The sequence below is a fragment of the Ambystoma mexicanum genome, chromosome 7q (assembly GCF_040938575.1).
Source record: "Ambystoma mexicanum isolate Mex_15411 chromosome 7q, UKY_AmexF1_1, whole genome shotgun sequence".
Classification (NCBI taxonomy): domain Eukaryota; kingdom Metazoa; phylum Chordata; class Amphibia; order Caudata; family Ambystomatidae; genus Ambystoma; species Ambystoma mexicanum.
This window is the reverse complement of record NC_090941.1, coordinates 876092511-876117676: the sequence shown is the minus strand read 5'-3', so window position 1 is coordinate 876117676 and position 25166 is coordinate 876092511.

Genomic DNA, 25166 nt, shown 5'->3' with positions numbered 1-25166 from the left:
GAGTTTGTACCAGAGGCGCTGCCTGTCGACCAAGTCAAAGGCTTGGGAGAGATCGACAAAGGCCACAAAGATCCTTGGTTTGCCCTCCAAGACCTTGCTTTTCAGTACACTGATGGTAAGTATGTTAGCCGCTGTTCCCACATTTCTTTTAAAGCCCGTTTGAAACCTGTCATTACAAGGGGCCGACTTTGACCAGGCATCAAATCTTTTTAAAAGAAGGCTCCCGTAGACTTTCCCAATGCAATCCAAAAGGGCTATAGGGCGGTAATTTAGTGGATCGGTGATATCACCTTTCTTGTAAATTGGGACGATAACCGCCCTCGTCCATGATGGAGGGAGCGATTTCTGGGCGGCACACTGCGCGAAGATAGCCCGGATAAGTGGTGCCCATTCGTCTGCGTTTTTTTTCAAGTCTAAGTTCGAAATTCTATCCGGGCCCGTCGCTCTGGAGTTCTTCAGGTTTTTAATTTGATCTCTGATTTCCGCCAGGTCGTCAAATTTCACCCAATTTTCGTTTTTCGATTTCGAAACAGGCAGGCCTGTGGAGAGTGGAGCTTGAAAAAGGGACGAGAAGTGACTGATCCATTTTGCTTCCGCCGTGGCGTTGATGGTCGTGTTGTTTAGAGAAGGTGTTAAAGTTTTTAGCAGAGACCAGAAATCTTTTGCTTTATTTCAGCAGAGTGTTTTTAGCATGGATCCAGCGTCCTGCTGGTACAAGTTGTGGCGGTGGCTTTTTACCCAGTTTGTGTAGGCCTTTATTTCTGACTTTAGTTGGTCTTGATTTTGTGGGAGGGTCCCAAGCCGCCGTTTCAGTCTGCGCAGTTCACGCCTCTTTGCAACCAGTGTTGCATCAAAGGAATGTCTCGGAACAGTAAGTGATGGGGCCGACGTTTTTGATTTGGCCCTATATTGTAGAAGAAGAGGTACGTAGTCCAAAGAATCTTTTCCGCCAGAACGTAGCCCCAAAGCATATTTTGCAGACAAATCTGAGACTGATTTCGTTGTCAGGTTCAATCGATTGCCTCGTGAATTTGAGTCAACCCCTACAACATATGGTGCCGTTGGATTAAAATGGGATTGCAGAGACATGGCGAGCTGGTTATGGTCGCTCGCTTTAGTTTTGCGAACCTCAAAGTCTTTTACCTACAAAAGAAGGTAGCGTGAGGCAAAAATTTAGTCAATAGTGGCGTGGTGAACACCTTGCTCCCAAGTGGGTGAACGGTCAGCGTTGGGGAAAATTGAGTCCAAATTTTCTATTTTTCTTGATGCCATCAGTGTTCACCACAAGCTCCCTCTTTTTGCGGCGGGATTCGAAGAAGATTTGCCCAACTTTGTGCGGTGGACCGAGCAGTGGGCGTTTAGGTCACCGCAAATGATGATCGAAGGGACCTGATTGGAAGCTTGGATTTCATCTACTAGATTTTCCATTGTCGCTAAGTATGACTGTTCCAAACAAAGGGGGGGTCTGGGAATCTCTCTACCAGCACGAACACAGCCCAATGACCTGTTCTTGGGTGAATAACCCCTGGGAGAGACTCTACCAAGTCTTTAGCTCACTGTCCTTTACACAGAGAAGAAATTTCCCCGCATATCAGCCTTTGTCCTGCCCAGGGGCAGTCCAGCGCCGAAATGCTAGGCAATTCTCCTCTGAACAAGAGTACCATCAGTAACCCCATACACGTGTTTCAGCCTTGTTGGGCATCATCAGTGAGGTGAAACTGTTGCCTCTCTAAGAACAGTGAGCAAGGGGTCCACATCTGGATTGCCCTGTTAACTTAGGGTGAAACCCAAAGTTAATGTATGCAAACAAAGGGGGGGTCTGGGAATCTCTCTACCAGCACGAACACAGCCCAATGACCTGTTCTTGGGTGAATAACCCCTGGGAGAGACTCTACCAAGTCATTAGCTCACTGTCCTTTACACAGAGAAGAAATTTCCCCGCATATCAGCCTTTGTCCTGCCCAGGGGCAGTCCAGCGCCGAAATGCTAGGCAATTCTCCTCTGAACAAGTGTACCATCAGTAACCCCATACACGTGTTTCAGCCTTGTTGGGCATCATCAGGGAGGTGAAACTGTTGCCTAAGAACAGTGAGCAAGGGGTCCACATCTGGATTGCCCTGTTAACTTAGGGTGAAACCCAAAGTTAATGTATGCAAACAAAGGGGGGGTCTGGGAATCTCTCTACCAGCACGAACACAACCCAATGACCTGTTCTTGGGTGAATAACCCCTGGGAGAGACTCTACCAAGTCTTTAGCTCACTGTCCTTTACACAGAAAAGAAATGTCCCCGCATATCAGCCTTTGTCCTGCCCAGGGGCAGTCCAGCGCCGAAATGCTAGGCAATTCTCCTCTGAACAAGAGTACCATCAGTAACCCCATACATGTGTTTCAGCCTTGTTGGGCATCATCAGTGAGGTGAAACTGTTGCCTCTCTAAGAACAGTGAGCAAGGGGTCCACGTCTGGAGTGCCCTGTTAACTTAGGGTGAAACCCAAAGTTAATGTATGCAAACAAAGGGGGGGTCTGGGAATCTCTCTACCAGCACGAACACAGCCCAATGACCTGTTCTTGGGTGAATAACCCCTGGGAGAGACTCTACCAAGTCTTTAGCTCACTGTCCTTTACACAGAGAAGAAATTTCCCCGCATATCAGCCTTTGTCCTGCCCAGGGGCAGTCCAATGCCGAAATGCTAGGCAATTCTCCTCTGAACAAGAGTACCATCAGTAACCCCATACACGTGTTTCAGCCTTGTTGGGCATCATCAGTGAGGTGAAACTGTTGCCTCTCTAAGAACAGTGATCAAGGGGTCCACGTCTGGATTGCCCTGTTAACTTAGGGTGAAACCCAAAGTTAATGTATGCAAACAAAGGGGGGGTCTGGGAATCTCTCTACCAGCACGAACACAGCCCAATGACCTGTTCTTGGGTGAATAACCCCTGGGAGAGACTCTACCAAGTCTTTAGCTCACTGTCCTTTACACAGAGAAGAAATTTCCCCGCATATCAGCCTTTGTCCTGCCCAGGGGCAGTCCAGCGCCGAAATGCTAGGCAATTCTCCTCTGAACAAGAGTACCATCAGTAACCCCATACACGTGTTTCAGCCTTGTTGGGCATCATCAGTGAGGTGAAACTGTTGCCTCTCTAAGAACAGTGAGCAAGGGGTCCACATCTGGATTGCCCTGTTAACTTAGGGTGAAACCCAAAGTTAATGTATGCAAACAAAGGGGGGGTCTGGGAATCTCTCTACCAGCACGAACACAGCCCAATGACCTGTTCTTGGGTGAATAACCCCTGGGAGAGACTCTACCAAGTCATTAGCTCACTGTCCTTTACACAGAGAAGAAATTTCCCCGCATATCAGCCTTTGTCCTGCCCAGGGGCAGTCCAGCGCCGAAATGCTAGGCAATTCTCCTCTGAACAAGTGTACCATCAGTAACCCCATACACGTGTTTCAGCCTTGTTGGGCATCATCAGGGAGGTGAAACTGTTGCCTAAGAACAGTGAGCAAGGGGTCCACATCTGGATTGCCCTGTTAACTTAGGGTGAAACCCAAAGTTAATGTATGCAAACAAAGGGGGGGTCTGGGAATCTCTCTACCAGCACGAACACAACCCAATGACCTGTTCTTGGGTGAATAACCCCTGGGAGAGACTCTACCAAGTCTTTAGCTCACTGTCCTTTACACAGAAAAGAAATGTCCCCGCATATCAGCCTTTGTCCTGCCCAGGGGCAGTCCAGCGCCGAAATGCTAGGCAATTCTCCTCTGAACAAGAGTACCATCAGTAACCCCATACATGTGTTTCAGCCTTGTTGGGCATCATCAGTGAGGTGAAACTGTTGCCTCTCTAAGAACAGTGAGCAAGGGGTCCACGTCTGGAGTGCCCTGTTAACTTAGGGTGAAACCCAAAGTTAATGTATGCAAACAAAGGGGGGGTCTGGGAATCTCTCTACCAGCACGAACACAGCCCAATGACCTGTTCTTGGGTGAATAACCCCTGGGAGAGACTCTACCAAGTCTTTAGCTCACTGTCCTTTACACAGAGAAGAAATTTCCCCGCATATCAGCCTTTGTCCTGCCCAGGGGCAGTCCAATGCCGAAATGCTAGGCAATTCTCCTCTGAACAAGAGTACCATCAGTAACCCCATACACGTGTTTCAGCCTTGTTGGGCATCATCAGTGAGGTGAAACTGTTGCCTCTCTAAGAACAGTGATCAAGGGGTCCACGTCTGGATTGCCCTGTTAACTTAGGGTGAAACCCAAAGTTAATGTATGCAAACAAAGGGGGGGTCTGGGAATCTCTCTACCAGCACGAACACAGCCCAATGACCTGTTCTTGGGTGAATAACCCCTGGGAGAGACTCTACCAAGTCTTTAGCTCACTGTCCTTTACACAGAGAAGAAATTTCCCCGCATATCAGCCTTTGTCCTGCCCAGGGGCAGTCCAGCGCCGAAATGCTAGGCAATTCTCCTCTGAACAAGAGTACCATCAGTAACCCCATACACGTGTTTCAGCCTTGTTGGGCATCATCAGTGAGGTGAAACTGTTGCCTCTCTAAGAACAGTGAGCAAGGGGTCCACGTCTGGATTGCCCTGTTAACTTAGGGTGAAACCCAAAGTTAATGTATGCAAACAAAGGGGGGGTCTGGGAATCTCTCTACCAGCAAGAACACAGCCCAATGACCTGTTCTTGGGTGAATAACCCCTGGGAGAGACTCTACCAAGTCTTTAGCTCACTGTCCTTTACACAGAGAAGAAATTTCCCCGCGTATCAGCCTTTGTCCTGCCCAGGGGCAGTCCAGCGCCGAAATGCTAGGCAATTCTCCTCTGAACAAGAGTACCATCAGTAACCCCATACACGTGTTTCAGCCTTGTTGGGCATTATCAGTGAGGTGAAACTGTTGCCTCTCTAAGAACAGTGAGCAAGGGGTCCACGTCTGGATTGCCCTGTTAACTTAGGGTGAAACCCAAAGTTAATGTATGCAAACAAAGGGGGGGTCTGGGGATCTCTGTACCAGCACGAACACAGCCCAATGACCTGTTCTTGGGTGAATAACCCCTGGGAGAGACTCTACCAAGTCTTTAGCTCACTGTCCTTTAAACAGAGAAGAAATTTCCCCGCATATCAGCCTTTGTCCTGCCCAGGGGCAGTCCAGTGCCGAAATGCTAGGCAATTCTCCTCTGAACAAGAGTACCATCAGTAACCCCATACACATGTTTCAGCCTTGTTGGGCATCATCAGTGAGGTGAAACTGTTGCCTCTCTAAGAACAGTGAGCAAGGGGTCCACGTCTGAATTGCCCTGTTAACTTAGGGTGAAACCCAAAGTTAATGTATGCAAACAAAGGGGGGGTCTGGGAATCTCTCTACCAGCACGAACACAGCCCAATGACCTGTTCTTGGGTGAATAACCCCTGGGAGAGACTCTACCAAGTCTTTAGCTCACTGTCCTTTACACAGAAGAGAAATTTCCCCGCATATCAGCCTTTGTCCTGCCCAGGGGCAGTCCAGTGCCGAAATGCTAGGCAATTCTCCTCTGAACAAGAGTACCATCAGTAACCCCATACACGTGTTTCAGCCTTGTTGGGCATCATCAGTGAGGTGAAACTGTTGCCTCTCTAAGAACAGTGATCAAGGGGTCCACGTCTGGATTGCCCTGTTAACTTAGGGTGAAACCCAACGTTAATGTATGCAAACAAAGGGGGGGTCTGGGAATCTCTCTACCAGCACGAACACAGCCCAATGACCTGTTCTTCGGTGAATAACCCCTGGGAGAGACTCTACCAAGTCTTTAGCTCACTGTCCTTTACACAGAGAAGAAATTTCCCCGCATATCAGCCTTTGTCCTGCCCAGGGGCAGTCCAGCGCCGAAATGCTAGGCAATTCTCCTCTGAACAAGAGTACCATCAGTAACCCCATACACGTGTTTCAGCCTTGTTGGGCATCATCAGTGAGGTGAAACTGTTGCCTCTCTAAGAACAGTGAGCAAGGGGTCCACGTCTGGATTGCCCTGTTAACTTAGGGTGAAACCCAAAGTTAATGTATCCAAACAAAGGGGGGGTCTGGGAATCTCTCTACCAGCAAGAACACAGCCCAATGACCTGTTCTTGGGTGAATAACCCCTGGGAGAGACTCTACCAAGTCTTTAGCTCACTGTCCTTTACACAGAGAAGAAATTTCCCCGCATATCAGCCTTTGTCCTGCCCAGGGGCAGTCCAGCGCCGAAATGCTAGGCAATTCTCCTCTGAACAAGAGTACCATCAGTAACCCCATACATGTGTTTCAGCCTTGTTGGGCATCATCAGTGAGGTGAAACTGTTGCCTCTCTAAGAACAGTGAGCAAGGGGTCCACGTCTGGATTGCCCTGTTAACTTAGGGTGAAACCCAAAGTTAATGTATGCAAACAAAGGGGGGGTCTGGGAATCTCTGTACCAGCACGAACACAGCCCAATGACCTGTTCTTGGGTGAATAACCCCTGGGAGAGACTCTACCAAGTCTTTAGCTCACTGTCCTTTAAACAGAGAAGAAATTTCCCCGCATATCAGCCTTTGTCCTGCCCAGGGGCAGTCCAGCGCCGAAATGCTAGGCAATTCTCCTCTGAACAAGAGTACCATCAGTAACCCCATACACATGTTTCAGCCTTGTTGGGCATCATCAGTGAGGTGAAACTGTTGCCTCTCTAAGAACAGTGAGCAAGGGGTCCACGTCTGAATTGCCCTGTTAACTTAGGGTGAAACCCAAAGTTAATGTATGCAAACAAAGGGGGGGTCTGGGAATCTCTCTACCAGCACAAACACAGCCCAATGACCTGTTCTTGGGTGAATAACCCCTGGGAGAGACTCTACCAAGTCTTTAGCTCACTGTCCTTTACAAAGAGAAGAAATTTCCCCGCATATCAGCCTTTGTCCTGCCCAGGGGCAGTCCAGCGCCGAAATGCTAGGCAATTCTCCTCTAAACAAGAGTACCATCAGTAACCCCATACACGTGTTTCAGCCTTGTTGGGCATCATCAGTGAGGTGAAACTGTTGCCTCTCTAAGAACAGTGAGCAAGGGGTCCACGTCTGGATTGCCCTGTTAACTTAGGGTGAAACCCAAAGTTAATGTATGCAAACAAAGGGGGGGTCTGGGAATCTCTCTACCAGCAAGAACACAGCCCAATGACCTGTTCTTGGGTGAATAACCCCTGGGAGAGACTCTACCAAGTCTTTAGCTCACTGTCCTTTACACAGAGAAGAAATGTCCCCGCATATCAGCCTTTGTCCTGCCCAGGGGCAGTCCAGCGCCGAAATGCTAGGCAATTCTCCTCTGAACAAGAGTACCATCAGTAACCCCATACACGTGTTTCAGAGGGGCGCAGCTTCACCTCACTGATGATGCTCAACAAGGTTGAAACACGTGTATGGGGTTGCTGTGGTACTCTTGTTCAGAGGAGAATTGCCTAGCATTTCGGTGCTGGACTGCCCCTGGGCAGGGCAAAGACTGATATGTGGGGAAATTTCTTTTCTGTGAAAAGAACAGTGAGCTAAAGACTTGGTTGAGACTCTCCCAGGGGCCATCCACCCAAGAACAAGTCAATGGGCTGTGTTCGTGCTGGTAGAGAGTTTCCCAGACCCCTCTCTGTTTTGCATAAGTATGACTGTTGGTTTATGGCTGCTGGGTTCCAGTAGGTGTTGATAATTTCGGTTTGGGAGGGCCCGCAATTTGGTTGATCCGCCCAGTCAAATAGTACTGCCAGGATTGAAAGGTTGGAAAGGAGGGTGGCCTTGATCTTCAGACCCCTCCCCTGCCGGTAGGCGATGAGAAGACCCGATGTCGGGCGGCCCATTAATCCTTTATTTGCTGGTGCCAAAATGACGTCGTAGCCGTCCATAGCAGGCGATTTGTCGAGCCATGTCTCTTGTAGGCAAATGATATCAAAAGCAGCCAGGTTTGCGTCGCTCGGCATTGTTAGGTGCAAATGACCACGGGTGTTCCAAGAGCAGAGACGGAGGGGGGGTGGAGTTGGGTCGGCAGCCGAAGTGACCGAAAGCCCCCTTGGCCGACCTGCGCATTGCTATTTTTTCTTGAGTGTGAGAGCCTTTGGGAGCCAGGCCCACAAACTCTGAGGTTTGTCTTTTGGCTGATTGATGCTGTCCGAGAGGTCTTTGTTAGCTGAACAATGTGTGGCGTTACTCGGAACAGTGGAAGTATCGGGTATAGATGTCACCTTTACGACTTTCGATTTAGCCGAGTAAGGCCCCTTGCAGTCAAAGGTTTTCTTTATACCCAGCGGTTCAGATTTTCGGTTCGAAGACGCATTGATGGAAGCTGAGGGCTTCTGAATGTGGCTTTCAGAAACTTGCTTGGGATCGGAGTGGCTTTTCCTTTCACTCCTGTTTTCGTTGTCACGACCTTTGACGTTTCGTCTCAAATTACACCCTCGGTCTCCTGACTGGTGAGAGTGAGATTTCTGATTTTGGTTTTCCAAAATGAAACCAAGGAATGCCAAGTCCTCTTCAGCTCGAACGATTTCCTTTTTTGCACTCGTTGAGGCAAGGTAAATATAGGCTTTTGCTCGGAAGTTTGAGTGGTAAGGGTCCACTAACTGTAGGTCAGACGATTTAATTCCACATAGAGCTGGTACGAGGCTGAACAATGCAAGTAATCCTCTTCTATTTAGGATTATGTCGTCTTTGTTTTTGGGATGCTGGACCAGCTTAATAGGAGACGCTCTTACGTGTAAGTTGGCTTTTCGATATTGTTCGGTTTGTGAGGAAAAGTGGAAATTTGGGTGTTTCCCTCTGTCATTTGTTTTTCCACTCGAATGTTTGGAGCTCTGTGACGTGGAATGCCAGTTGCAAACCGAAGCGCCAACCTTTTCTCGCGCTTGTTGTATGCCGGGGATTCGCCTTGTGCGCTCTTGGACCCCGGGGGACACAAATGACACAACTCGAAAGTTAGGGGAACTAGGGAGCTTGTGTTTGGACCCCTGATGTATTTTCTTCCTGCGATCTTCCAGGGTGCTGAACTTTGGGGATGATTCGTCTTCTGATGAATCTTCAATAGTGTTCAAGTCAGCCAAAGCGCCCTGGACCACTGGCGAAGCAGCAGCGCGAAGCCCCCGTGCTTTCTTTCCTTCCTTCAGTTGTTGCTGGGCTGGAGGGTCATCAAGATGCTGAGAGAGGTTCATCATGTCCGCCTCTGCCAGAAATTCCTCTGTTGTACGGGGAGAGGCTTTTTTCAGGTTTTGTGTAACCGGTGGTAGAACAGAAATTTGAGCCGTACTTTGAGTTGCCTCTGTTCTCAGGATTGGAGTAAAGATCCGCGAGGTAGCTTGTTTATCTTTTTATTTCTTTTTTGGACCACACCTCTTTGTGGGTGGAGGTCTGGTCTCGTTGGAGAGAACATCGAATATGCACATTCATCTGTTCCCCCTGGAGAATGTTGGAGAGGAGGCAGGGACGGTGGATCATCTGTGATGTCAATTACTTCTTCCGGTGTTAATCTATTTACAACCGCAGTAGTAGGCCTTTGAATAGCCGAGGTGGAGGCTATGGTAGGAGGTTGTACCAGCCTATTTTGACCACCCGCCCCGACTTCCATCTGATTTTCTGAGTGAACTTCCGCCAAAGCCTTGTTTCCTTGAACTACGTCCGATTTTAGGCTTGACAATTTGCCATCGAGGGCGGTGATGTAGCCTTCTAAAAAGGTTAATTTTGAATACATCTTTGCTTGAATCGAGGTATGGTCTTTTAAGGACTCATTTATCCCCTCGTAGAGTTTAATAAACGGATTTAGCGCTATGGTGACCGCTGACATAATTGGTAGAATCTCCCTCTTGTTTTGCGAAGGAGAGTCTGTTTGGTACACTGGTTGATGCGTGGGGCCTTTCGGGTTTGGAGTTGTTGTTTGACTCTCATTTAAAAGTCTTCTTACTACAGGACAGGATGCTAGCTCTAAGGATCCACGTCTGATTCTGCCCGAGTGAGTCGGTTTATTTTGAAGGTCGGCCAACAGGCTGTCCTGATACAGACGGGATTGCTGCCTTATATCGGCAGATGCTTGGCATGGCGCTTGCGGTGTAGTTTCAAGCATCCGAGCCTTTGAAGGTGCCACCACCCTTTGGTCTAAGGCTGTTGAAGGGTGAATGGAATGGGGCCGCCTTGGGCTTGAGCGTCCCGGCGGATCTTTGTTGGTCTGCTTGTTTGAATGAGTAGAACCATGTACCGTGCCGAGTGCATTTGTTTGGTGGACCAGGACTGGTTTTCCCGTGAGGACCAAAGGAGACTTTTCACTATAATTTGTCGGTGTAGTTTGGCCGACTGCACCCTTGTCACTTGGTTCAGCTGATAAGACTTCGCCAGGCAGGTCAAGAAACGGTTCCTTCGGGGATTGGGCCCGGGGCATCCGAGTTGGAGAGATTTGAGCCGTTTGCGGCTTTGAGGCGTCTTTCATCTTTGGCAGCTGATCTGGCGCCGGGGACCTTTTCCTTGTTTTTTCTGGGGGTTGACACGTTTTAACTGCTTCCAAGATTTCCTCATCGGTGAGGTCCACTTGTCTGCTCCACGAATCCGGAGCGAAGGCGTGGAAAAAGTCTGTAACTAGACTTGCCACTGAGGGCTTTATGGACTCAGGATTCCATGGTTTTTTAACAGAGTGGCCGCTAGGTTTAGTTTTGTTCGACGCTAGACTTGAAAACATTTTTTTTTGTGTTTTTTTGCTTCAGCAGGCCTTTTCTTCTGAGAAGACGAGGTTTTCTAGAATCAGATGCCTCCACCTCCTTCCAGCAAGGTTTTTTTGGATTTAAAGTTTCTGTGCAGGAGGAAGGGCTCATATCCGCAAGCGGAAGTAAAATGGGATCGAGTTGTTTGACAATTTGAGTTCCCTCGCCCCTCTGGTCCGCCGGAAGGCGGGGGCAGGTTTCCTCCAGGAGAATAGGGGCTGGCGAGTCCGAGCCCAAGTGGACTTCTGCCTCAATTTGTATCAGAGAGTTGGCGACAGTAATTTGAGGACTTTGTTCAGTTCTCAGTTCTCTGTTTTCCCTCTGACCCACGAGGAGGGGCGATGGTGGCGTTTGCTTTGCCGGGGGCGGGGGAAGAAGTCCCCTCCCCCACTTCTCTCCACACTCGATACTTCAGCGGGAGCCGCCTCCTTGGCATCTTCAAGCACCTCCCCCTGAATGGGGTCCGATTTGCGGGCGGCTGAAGGGCACTTTGCGGGCTCCCCCCCGCTCACGGGCCTCGGTCCTCCCTCTGGAGGTATCCCAGGCTCGGAGCTGTGAGGGAGGAATCCTCGGCTGCAGAAGTGACAACAGGAGTCGCGGCGCCACCGGACCGGGAGGTGAATGGGGAGCTGCGGCGCGCTGTGTGTCATCGCGCTGAATTTCTGTGTCAGCCTGACTTCCTCGCGCCATTGTGGCGGGGATTTTTCTTGCGGTTGGATCTTTGTTTTCTTTACTTTCGGACCGCCGCCGAGGGGGGGCTTCAGATTGTAGTTGGCAGTGTGAAGAATCCGAGATTAAGAGGCTCATGACGCCTCGAGGGTGAAGGTTTTGTTTTTGGGCAATTCGGGGCCGAGCGCTTCTAAGCAAACGGCCCTCCTTAAGGTCCATAGAGTCTGGCACGGTAGCAGAGGCAATGTCCAAAAGTGGCGAAGTTTCAGAGACGGCCGCCATGGCAGCCATGTACAGACTGCCAGAGACTGCACACTCGCAGCCACACTCCGCGGCCCGCTCCGCGGAATGAAGGGTTCTTGTAGGTACAGGAGGGTAGTAGCACCACCCACAGCAACCGTAGAAACAGTAAAGAGACTGCCAGAGACTGCACACTCGCAGCCACACTCTCCCTCCTCTATTGCCCTCTCTCTGCCCCTTTCTCCCTCTCACCTCCTCTCTCTCCCCTCTAACTCTCCTGATTACCTCCTCACCCCTAGTCCATCCCTCTTTCTTGTTTCTTTCTCCCTCCTCTATTGCTCTCTTTCACTCTCGCCCTCTCTTTATGTCCCTCTCTCATCTCGTGCTGCCCTCTCTCACTCCCTTGCACACCCTGTCACTCACCCATGCTTCGCTTCTACCCTCTATCTCTGCCCACCCCTCTCTCCCTCTCTTTCTTAATCTCTCATTTTCTTTTAATCTTTTCTTTTGGCGAAGTAGCAGGCATAATTTGTTTGGCAGAGCTCAAATGGATGAATTGCACCTCTTGCATCTAAGTGGTAGTTCAAACTAGAACGTATCCTAATTCAAAGGGCCATACGGTTAATAAGCTGAAAATGCCAACATGCTTTTTATAATATCTCTCTTCTCCACATCTTTTGAACCAAATTACCCACAAAAAGTGTCAAATAGAATGCATTTTCAAAGTATTGCAAACATCATGATCTTGTGACTCCTAAACTGAGGAAACTAATTAAATGAGTCTGTCTGCTGGCATGCACTATTAAGGGAAAGATAACACATTTAGCGATTAAGCAATTGCAGGTCACTTCCGCCATTCTTGAATCATCCCTTGGGAGCAGTCGGGCTGATAGCATGTCATGAAATTGACGAAAACCTAATGAGTGATCAGTCTTAATCACATCTGAGCGACCCAGAAGAGCTGCATGTCTGTTATCACAAAGGAAACGAGCTAAGGCGCGGCAGGCCCTATGATATTTAATGCAGCAAATCAATAAGGCGCAAAGATTAACTTTAGTACATGGCTCCGGTTGTTTCTTGTTTTCCCATCCTGCGGGATATGCCGCTTCTTGATAGATGGGAGGATGGATGTCTGCTCTAAGGACTGGCTCCATCAGGCGCCCTTCTTCGCTTGATTGGACGTGATTTGCGGAGCAAGGCGCTGAGCCCTTTAGCGCCCTTGGATGTGCCCACGCATGCAGAACCTAATGCATTCGAAATTCTTTTTGTTCCGACAATCCCCCCAGTTTCAAAGCCACTTTGTAGTTGCTTCCTTGCCATCTGCCGTCAGTGAAAATAATCACCGCAGGTATTTATCTCCGCAGCTTTCTTTTAGATATGGTTTTAGGCGTGTAATGCAATGCTGCCCCCCCCTTCCATAAATAATACATCAGGAAGTGACTTTGCACAGATGAGAAAGTGGTTTAACCTTTTTGATTGCTGAATATTTATAACCTGGCGGTTCACAGAATGGCTTTTACTCATGTGGTGTACTTCACCAGGGCATTAACAAAACGATAGAAGCTTATTGCATTCACTAATTGGTGCGCTGGGTTCGACACAGCCGGTAATTTCATTAGGGACAATCAGGAGATACAACAACACATGTATATCTGTTCATGATCCCCCTGTCCATTTTTCTGTAAGGTACAATATATAAACCACTGCAGGTGAATTTTTGAAGTGGTTCTTTTCAAATCTTTCCCCTGAGCTAACTCGTGTTGGAGAAGCTGTGGGGAAGTCTCACTGAAAACATATTGCAGCATTTTATAGCCAGCATCGCTGAATATTCGGATGAAATTGACAAGCCAAAGAATTACAATCGGTTCTGAAGGTAAACACATGGATGTCTCCAATAGATGGCAGGTCTACAACAGCACAGCATCTGTATTCCAGTTGTAGGCATGACAGTAGCACTGTAAAACACACATTATATTAGTCACAGTTAAGCCCCATTATAATTATGTTGTTGTCCAAAGAAAATTCTAATGACTGTCATGGCAGCACTAGTCCCTCTTTCATGTCTCTAGTGCCCAATTCCAGTGCTGTCCCTCTTTCATGATGCTAGTGACTATATGACTATAGTGACTATATGAGACCTGTCATAATGAATTATGCCAGCACTTGTTCCTTTCAATGTTGCTGGGGCCTATATATCACAAAGACTGGCACAATAATAGATGACAATTCTGCCCCTTCTGTAATACTGCTAGTGTCAACGTACATTATGAGGCCTGACAACACATTTTAACTGTTAATATTGGTGTAGAGGAGCACACCTGATAGGTGACAAATGTTCCTTTGGTTAATGTACTATTTCTAGTAAGAATTTTTGTTAACTTTTTACATATGGTTTAGGTGCTTACAGAGACTGATTCTGGGCTACAGAATCTAATCTAAACAGACAAAATAAACAGGGCCACTCTACACATGAGTGACCATATCTCCGTGCACACTTTTGAGCATAACACTATGCAAATTTTCAATTATGAATTCAATCTCAAAAGTAATTTTTTCAATTATTTAATGTTCTGAGACAAAGTATAAACGTGTTTAAAAAAATAATTGAATTTCTGTGTTTCTCATAATGCATTCAACATTAACAGTTTTCTATGTACATGGTACATTTTCAATAACCTAAATAAACATTTCTCTTTTTGCATCTAATATAATAATGGATTCAGTCACATAGTCCAAATGTAAGGCTTGTTTCTTTCACTTAAGTTGCCTTTAAGCTGTTGTTTAGTGCACAACGCGTTTCGGGCAATTCTTGCCCTTCATCAGGTGCATGCAATACTCAAATTCTGGTAACTCTGTTTCTGAAATTTAAATAGAGAGGATCCAATCAGTTTCATTTTTTACTCGAAATTATTCGATATTATATGACTGTTCCTCAGGCTATAAATTAAAGATAACTCTGACCTTCAGTTTCACTGATGTAGAAGATCAAATGTTCTTCCAAACTCTTTCCACACTTTCAAATAGCCGGTTCTCTCATGGTTATTTGTTTATCTCGAGCGAGATCTGAAAGAAAAGTTTGAGAAAAGAGGCTATCAAGCAACAAATATAATAACCAGTGCAGAAAAGGTCAGTAAAATCAGCAGAGAAGACGCTCTGAAACATAAAACTAAGAACAAAGTGGACAATTTGGTATATGTTACTACTTTTTCACAACAGAGTTCCAAAATTTAAAAAATCATCAAAAAAAACTGGACAACACTGACACTGGATCTTATGATGAAAAGACTCTTCCCTGAACCTCCACTTTTTGCCTACAGCAAAAGCAGATCGATCAAAGACCAGTTAATTAAAGCAGCAAAGACAACAGAGGAAAACCATAAACGGACGATTGCCTGTCATAATTGTAACAACTGCAACAACCTAATAAAAGGCAGCACCATCACTCATCCTCATAAAGGATATAAGATAAATCTCCAACATACTACTACACCTATACCTCTAGCAGGTGGAAGAAGCAGTGTGGGGAGCAGCCCTTATGAACTACCTACCAAGCAAACATTACCCAGTCCATATCCCTAATCCTCAGAGGCACCTGCATCTGCTGGAGAGGGCCTACTTTCCACTGAGGAGCCTACAGAGGTGAGACCTGATTGAGTGAATTTAGGGTTGCCTATGGGTATTGAACAACAACCTGAGGTGGAAGCCAAAGTAGTTTCAGTCCTCAAGGGCTTTCCAAAACTGAATGAGTTGTTATCAGCTGGAGACAGGTCAGGCAGACTTTTGCAAGGCGCATAGGGATTGTGCCACTCTGGCTGATCTGTTTTAGCAGCAGAGAAACAAGCTCAGGGTGTTCTGGGTAATGGTCTACAGTACAGTGAGCCCAGGAATTCTGAGGCTGGGGACAACCAGAGGTTGGTGGTACCCCAAATCCATATGAGGATCCTACTGGACTTGGCTTGTGACATTCCTTTGGCAGGTGTTGGGAAGGGGGCAGCCCAGTCCCACCCCTTTAAGCCCTTTAGAGTGAGGCAAGATGCATTCAAAGCACTATGACGGGCCAGGGGGTAGGAGGGCAGGTGAAATGACAACCTCCCAAGATAACGGAACCCACTTCAATATAATCAAATATACTCAACCCATATATTGTAGCGCAGGGCACCAACAACATTGCTATTTTTGTGTAGATATTAGTAACCATAGGTAGAAGTTAAGGCCGGGCAACAAATGCAGCATTGCATGCACTAGGATCAAATTGCAAGATGAGGGAAAACTCCAGCCATGCCCGAGCTCCTATGAGGACAGCCCACACCCCCCAACCACCACAACCCCTATTCATTGTTGTAACAGTGTTGCAAAGATGTGTTTTTCACTGAAGAGGAATGTTCCCTACAAGGCTGTGATCACAGCCCGGCGCCTGGTGTGCATGTTATCTCACACTGGCCAAAGCAATACCCGGCCCATTCCCAGGCGATCACGAGTTATAGCCCATATAACTGACTAAACCTTAAGATCCCTGAAGTCCATGGCACCAGGGGCACCTTGACCGCCAACCCCAAAGTAACAAGTCCTGGAATGTTCAAAGAGGACCGACAAGGCACATAATTAAGCGACAATCATAAGATTTGCATTGCAAGGTGCTGGGAGGGATACAGCCGGTCTGATAGCACTGCGAGTAGGGCGCTCGCTTTGACATCTGTGCAGAGCCTGCTGACGCAGGTCGGAATCCCGGCAGGGCCAAACTCAGCCTTTCATCCTTCCGAGGTCGATAAATGAGCACCACATACCGTGGGTAATAATAAGCTGCGCTCAGATACCTGAGGGTTCGTAGCGCTATATAAATGCTATGTTATTATTATTATTATTATTATTATTATTATTATTATTATTATTATTATTATTATTATTATTATACTTTAAATGTGTAGACCTTGGTGCTGGATGGCACAGAAAGGAGTGAGTGAAATATGTGTGCACAGTATAGTGATAAAGTAGCATTATGTTAGGAGTGTAGTTAATTTGTTCTTTGACCTTCGATGTGAGAAGAAGATGATCACTGCAGCACCCACGTGATATGATATGATATTTTTTTTATATTGCGCTAATACACAAGTGTTTCAGAGAGCAAAAAGAAGTGATAGAAGACGCACAAACTGGGCTGGAACCAATGACCTGGCATCTCTTATGGAGCAGGAGGATGATGCATAGGGACCCACCAACCAGCCGCGCAGCTTTTTACGATATGCATTGCGTCATCTATGACCATATTTTCCTTTATAAGATTCTGCGTGTACTACTTTTTGGCAGAACGTTCTTAGCAGCAGAGTTCTTTGCTGTTGCTCTCATCTGCATGCAAGATTAAGACTTGTTATCCTCACAAGATCGACTTGGGCCTTTCTTCCCTAGCAGGTTGTATTCTCTCTGGTGTGAGCATTCAGGGACTTGCCTTCACGGGCTACTTACGGGTGACTATGACAGTTGACAGGATATCTACCATTTGTATTGGCTCCTCAATGGGTGTAAAAACTACAGATTATCATACTTGCAAGAATCCAATAAGTCTTTTAGGGCAGAAAATGCCTCCTTAATTGGACTACCAGTGGTAGGGTGGTCTTTCAAGAGAATAGGCATGGACATTGTTGGTCCTTTGGATCCTCAGAACACCTCAGAGAACCAGATCATTTTAGTTGTGCTAGATCATTCCACTCAACATAAGACATTGTATCCTTGAGAAGTATTAAAGCTCCTTTGGTAGTGAAGGCTTTCATAGGTACATTATATGTGGGGTTGCCAAAAGAAGTTATTTTTGACAGGTGATCCCACTTCATATGCGTTTAAATGAAGGAATGTGGGATGAATGTGTGGTAACCTACAAGTTCTCAACAGCCTTTCACCCTCAAATCAGTGGGTTTTTTGACTAGTTCAACAAGGCCCTGACAGGAATGAAAGGCAGGATAGGTGGTTTGGAAGAATACCTGAAGAAAACGTGGGATATTCTCCTTCAATGCCTTCTGTTTGCCTACTGTGAGGTGCTACTGAGCACTTTAGAGTTCTGTCCCTTTGAGCTACAGTTTAGGTATCTTGTTAGGATCCACTAAGCCTGGCATATGAAGGATGGAAGGGAAATCCCTCCTTAGCAAGACATAAGGAATTATTTGATTGCCCTCAAATCTATTTTTCTTCTGAGACTCGCAGTACCTATCTTCTTTTTCTGTTCCTTTTTCTTACTTGTTTAGCTAGCGCCAGATGAATATTGGCCTTGGTTCTTGCACTTATTAAATCACGTTACATAACATGACATTACATATAAGATGTCCAAGTGCAAAGAACAACGCACCAATAATCTGAAGGTCAGCCAGGGGTTCATGGCTCTGGAATGACTAGAAAGTTATAGTGAATACAGCACACATCATTATACATGAACGGGGCCTTATGTTGTTATGGAACAGATCAGTGAGGTTAGCTACTTCATTAATACGAAGACTCCAAGGCAGATGCACATGGTCTTTCATATCAAACGGCTGAACCTCACTACAGCAGGGATGACTTGTTGGCTCTCGTGACAGATAACAAGACTAAATCCCCTCCCTCTCATATGTGTTACACACATAGTCCATAGATGGGTTTTGGGACGGAGTTCATATCTCCCCAGATTCAAGCAAAGAGCAAGTGGGGGACTGACAACATCTGGTAGGCCACTGAGTCTGTACTCACTGACTCCAGGGTCAATTGATTTGTGAATCCATAACAATGATGCAGGAGACACTACATTGGTGAAGCGCACAAGACACTGGATATCCAACAAGGTTAATGAACCCATCTATGAGTACATGTTCAAGATGTTGGATTTAGGGGTGATTGAGACTTCCCACAGCACATGGCCAGTCCTGTGGTAATTGTTAACTAAAAGCTCCAGTAGCAGGAATTCTGATTTGTTTGTCACCATGAACACCTCATACCTAGAGCAAATAAGCCTATTGACAGATTAGGTGCTGCAAGGACCTTTGACCTCATGGCCGAGTACTGGCAAGTCGGCCTAACAGACAAAGCAAAGGATAGGACAGCATTTACCACTCCAGAAGAGTACTGCCCATTCGCTATTTTGCCCTTTATCTTAAAAAAAGATCACTGCTACTTTTCAGATGACAGTGAATCAGGTTGTATCAGGGTTAGATGATTTGAGCATTGTCTATCTAGATGATGCTGATGCTGTCTTCCGCCATAGGTATTAAGGCCATCTTTCCCAACTGAAACAGGTGCTTTAATCAATACAGAAGGCTGGCTTGACTATCAAGACTTCCAAGTGCCAGATAGCAAAAGGGTAATGTTACTTACTTTGTCACCTAGACCCCTCTCTGTCAGACATACCTCCAGAGTTTGAACAGCGTTTTATGCAAAGCACCAGTTATACAAATCTGAGATTTTGGGCAGGAATTCATCATTCAGATAGACTCTTATACATTCAAAATTGGCACAGTGTAAGCACAGCTTATCTCCTAGGAGGTAGAGCAGCCATGTGTGTATCTTAGTAGGTGCTTGACCAAGTGAGAGGGCGATTGGTCCGAAATGGAAAATGAGGATTCTACAGTAATTTAGGCAGTAGACCTGCTAAAACCCTAAACATGTGGGTCTTACTTCATGGGCCAAATACAGCACAGCTATCTTATGTGTCTTATGGCCATGCAGGGAGAGACTCCCAAGTCATTGCATTGGGACATATCCCTACAGTGATTGGTCATGGACATACAACACAATCCTGGGTCACAGCACTCTAATCCAGATGGCCTCAGTAGATATGCTCACCTTGAGGATGAGCCAGAACCTTTTTTGCTGGGGGTGTGGGAAGGATTGCCATCTAGCTAGGGTAGGGAAGCTCTTGTGGTTAATACATCCAAGAAATGATGGTATGCACATCATCTGGCTTTGCTCTAGACATCTATTTCCTCCACACTGTCTCCACCTCCAGTAGCTCAAAGCAGTTTGGGTATGATGAGATAAGGCAAAGACCACTTGTTAACTTAACAGGGATTGGGCATCTTTGAAGAGGCTTTCTTTTATCGTTTGTGGACTTTAGATTTTATAAAGGAAGCCACCCCGCTTTCTTTGATTCGTTCCTGGACTGCAAGATGAATTCATTTGGACAACTTTTCAGAGAGATCATCTACATCCATTGGGATGAAAAATGAGTTCTCCAAGGCAGAAGCAAGCTCTGCTCATTGCCCATCTCCAGGACATTTTGTGTCCGACCCACTGCTGGAGCAAGACCTATCTGTCTGCCAGCCACACCTGAACCCAGGACCTCACTGGAGGTTGAGTTATTTGTTAATATGTTAATAGTTTTATGAAGTGGCAATACTGTATTTAACGATCCCTGGTCTATAATCCCACCTCATAACTCTGGGACAATAAACAGGCAATTTGTAGTCATTTCTTTTAATTGATAGTACATCAAGGTAGCCCCCTTACTTCATGCATGAGCCATCACCATACTAAGATACATGACCTTTGATATGGTGTTTACACATTTAGAATTGGCCTACCTATGACAATCTTGCTATTATGTGGCAGGGATACATATTCAGTCACACCATATAACAATCAAATATGTTTCTAATATTTCCAAACCTAAATATTACTATTCCACCTCAATTAAGAATTCTTAATTCTATGAAAAGCTTGCAGTTTATTGGTCAATATATTAGTCTTCGGTTTACATTTAAATACAATTATTTTCTGTTACTAAGTAGCAAATTAAATATTTTATTTCATCCAATATCAAAATCAAGCTTTGGCATCCGAGAAGGATTGCACATAAGTATAAAATTTGTGTAAACACATATGGATGGATTTGCACACCCGTGTGAATGTGAGGTTGTGGCTTTTCAACATATACATGGAGGTCCAATACACAGTATGATATGTTGCATTGTTTGTATGTTGCATTGTAATCTACAGGCATGTGTTTAGGAGAACTGTGTTATCAATTTAGGAAAAACAGCATTGATTTTTCTACTCCATGTATACACCCCAGATTCTGACTTTCTAAAAGGACAACAACCATGTCCCCCAAGCCACCTTGAATTTCTTGGACATATTTAGTTAGTCACTCCAACACAAAATCATTAGTGAAATGATAGACTTTATTTGTAAGTACATATTTTTTGTATTCATAAAAATGCTACGTTTTCTTCCAATCTGCCTTTTTAAATATCTATGGCTTTCACAGGTGTTGATTTATTAACTCTCTATTAGTGCTATGAAAAGTGGCCACCAATTCACAACCTAAAAAATTGACCACACAATTCTGTTCATTTTAGCTATCATTTATAAAATGCTGCAGTCTCTGCTCTGCGTTCTGTTTTATACAGCAAACAAAGCACAGAAAAAGCATTGTTGATATTATTTAAAAAATACTCTACCTCAGCTTTAGTACATTAAAATCAGCAAACAAAGCACAGAAAAAGCATTGTTGATATTATTTAAAAAAATAATCTACCTCAGCTTTAGTATTTTAAAATCAGGACATAAACGCCTATCCTATATTCATTATGTGAATACTATTTAATCATCCTCTATGCTTTTTGTTTTCTACAATCTCAATTGGCTGTAAATAAAGTGAGAAAGCACAGTACTATTAAAATATTGTATTGAAAACAGAAACCCATAGTCGCATCACTTCCCCAGTCCCCTCCCATTCGAGGGCCTTAGCATGCAATGATTATAGGGGACTAATCCAATTACATTTGGGGAATTTGTAAACTCACTTTAAAATACTTCTTTATGGCACTAAGCCAGGATGGACCCTCGTGAATTTTCAGGAAACTCCTAGTTAACCTCTCCTTCCTCTTGGAAATCACGTCTGCTCTGGGTAACATTCTGCTCATGGATAGGGCCCAATCCTCCAGGTATTATCCAAACCCAGATTTCATCCATTGGATCAGGTGTTAACCGTCCAATGCATTTTTAATCTCAGATACAGCTCCCCCGGTTGTGTTTTTCTTTTTATCCTGGATTCTATTCCCAAGCTTTGTCATCATAATATCATACTTTTTAATTGGTCAAATATTCCATTGGCTTACATATTGGTCTGACATTCCCAGTGAAATACACCCTCCAATCTTCATAGGCTGATCATACTTCTGTACATGTGAAAAGAATAAAAGTGGAGATGTATGTTCTTAATATTTTTGAATGCAAAAACATTTATAGTCCTTAATTCATTGCAGCAAGATACCACATTGATGAAACTCACGAAAGTTGAGGCACGTGGCATGAATATGTAGGAACATTTTTCATTAATTCATTGATATTCATAATTATAAAAATGAGTTAGAATCATAGACAATTTGTATTTGGTTTAATATTTGTAATATGTCATAGTCAAAACTGGAATTTCAGTTGGTTCATAGGACAAACTTTTATGGATTTATATCAAATATATGTTTAAGTGGATGGATAATGTTGATTCCAAAGGTCCATTATAGTTCAGGAGCAATGTTCCAGCCTTAAGTTTCATTTCTTAGAATTGTTAAACCCTGTGTTCAGAATGATGTGTCATTCAAACAGCTCTCAGAGGCACCATCGTCTATGTTCTATAACTAGACTTCTGGTAAGCTTTATTGCCTTGAATAATGTAAAAGGTGACACTTTAAGTGTAACAAGGTTTCTTTGAAGCTCAGTAATAGGAGAACTGAATAGTTTGCAATGTGAACAGTCTGGAGTCTGATCAAATCAGTGCAGCCCAGTTTCAATCTGTGTGGTTTCTGACCATATTTATTAGAATTTCCACTTGAAATGGGGTCACAAGGATGGGGCTGACTCATTAACTGATGGATCTTGGTGCAGATGGTCCTTGGTTATGTGAACCCAATGCATTTTCATGATTAAAGGCAAACAGACCTTATTCACTCCATATGGCCCAGCCAAATATCCTAGGTGCATTTAACCCCCCCCCCCAATTTGGACATGTAAGCATGGCTAAAACAGAGGCAATGTATTTGACAGGGATTTCACTGGAGTGCTAACCAGCATTGCCCAAACCCCCCACTAGGAAACCATTTATTTCTCACACTTTCAAACAATAATGTACTCCCTATTTTTAAAATTGTGCACATACAAAATATTGTACAGTACTTTACAATGGGTTTCTACATACATTTATCAAGAATAACTGTTATATGTGTAAGAAAATATGTTATATGGTGACACTGTTCACCCTGTAGTTAAGGTGAACCCTATCACCCATAGAAATCGAATCATTCTATGGGTAATAACATTTGAGCTGTAGGACAGATCTGAGTAATGTTTGGCCTCTCTAATCTGATGCCCGGGCACCCTAAAACTGGAACATTTTGTGTTAATCCATGTTACGGTTCAAATTATATAATGGGTCAAACAAAGGGTGTGCTTTTCACTTTTACATTCATTTTCCCATAGGGAAAATTTTCAGTTTTTGGTCAAGGGCACAGTCCACTCTCCTGGACAGATTTGCACCAAATAAAAAGCAAGCCGGGCTCAACGCACTTTAAGGAAATCCTTTGTTGATTTGCCGTGAATCGATTTTGGAAAGTGTCCTAAATTGATATAAAGGGTGTAGGGCAGGTGTAGGGCAGGTTTGTAGCCAGGCAAGATGTGGGAAGGGTATGCAAGGTTGATTTGTGAAGGTTTGGGTGGGGCTTGGGAAAGTGTAGTTTATTTTTGAGCATTTTTCTGGGCTCAATTTCCTGGCACAAACAGAAAAAAACAGTATAATTTTGTCAACACTATAACATATTGAAATGTGGCATTCGCTGTGATTGGTAGTTAGGGGAAAGGAGTATTTTCAGTTAAATTATTTCTATTTTATTATAAAAATAATTCAGGGTTTGCTTTCCAAATGAATTTAAAATGTGTTGGAAGGGAGTATTAATGGGCTATTCTTATTTTGGGGATATTAAATGTGTTAAAAAGCATATAATTGCTTCATTACTTCAAAATAAAGTGCTCAGCTATGGACCGAGGGAAGCCGATTCCTGTTTACTATCTCCTTTAATTTGATTGGACAAGCTTTTCACGCCACAGAAAAGTGTAGTTCTCGATTCACTCCTGATGCCAGCAAGAAAGATATTTATAATATCATGCATCCCTATTATTCATCACAGTACCTCATTAGTATCCCACTTGAACCCCTACATCTGTATTCCTTGTCTTAGTACTGAATAGTAATCTTACCTTTATACCTCCACACATCCTTCTTCCTTTTCCCAGTAATGAATAGTAATTTACTGCTATACCTCACATCCCTCTTCCTCATCTCAGTGCACAATGGTAATCTTACCTTTACTACCGCATTAGTCTTCTTTGTCACAGTCTCCCACTACGCACCTCATTCTTCCTCATTGCATTCCCCCACTACCTCCACACCACTCTTCTTCGTCACAGTACCCCACTATGACCACACCACCCTTACACGTCGCAGTCCTCCACTACCACCACATCACCTTTCATCATCACAATATCCAACTACTTCCAACTCACTATTCCTTGTCACAGTCCCTGACTACAATCACAAAACTCTTCTTTGTCACAGTTCCCCACTACCACAAATTCACTCTTCCTCAACACAATGCCCAATTCCCAACAATTCACTGTTCCTTGTCATAGTACCAAACTATCACCACCACACTCTTCCTCATCACAACCCCACCACCACATTGCTCTTCCTCATCACAGTCCACCAATACCACCATCTCTCTCTTCCTCATCAAAGTCCCCCACATCCACCACATCATTCCTACTCATCACAATACACCACTACCACCATGTGACTCTTCCTCATCACAGTCCCCCACTACCACCAACTCATTATTCCTTGTTACAGTCAACTACTATCAACACTTCATGCTTGCTCATCACAATCCCTCTCTACCACCACATCAGTCTTCCTCGTCACAGTACCCCACTACCACCAACTCATTACAGTACACTAAAATCATATCACTCTTCCTTATCACATTCCCCCACTACCACCAACCACCAACACTTCCCCTGGGAATATCCCCACAGTTCTTCTATTCAACATACAAAACGTGCATTCCTTCAAGAAGTTGATCAATCTCCGTCCTTGATTATTACCACCTGGTCTCAACATTTTACGATTTGACTTAATGTATGCTGTTTCATCAACAAGTACATCAACAATACATCATGCATCTATGTAAGCACCAACGACGATCAAGTCGGTGCTATCCGGCTCACCCCGAATTGAACACTACTTCTTATTTCTTCCATGCTCGTACCCCCTGGAAGATCAAATATATCGACAGTAAGCTTCTTGATTCTTCCCCAACCATTCTGAGTTATCATCAAAACAGCCAATACATTCTTCACATGAATTGGGATGGGCATCTGGTGTGTCTCTACTGTGTTTCTTTACACCTATTAGCACGCCACCAGATGGATGCCCTAGAGGTTCTTTTCTTGCACTATTCTGAAACACTTAATATCCATTAAGCTGGTAATCTACTGTCAGACACCTCTCCTGGATTAAAAAGATGTCCACATCAGAAACATAGGACAGTA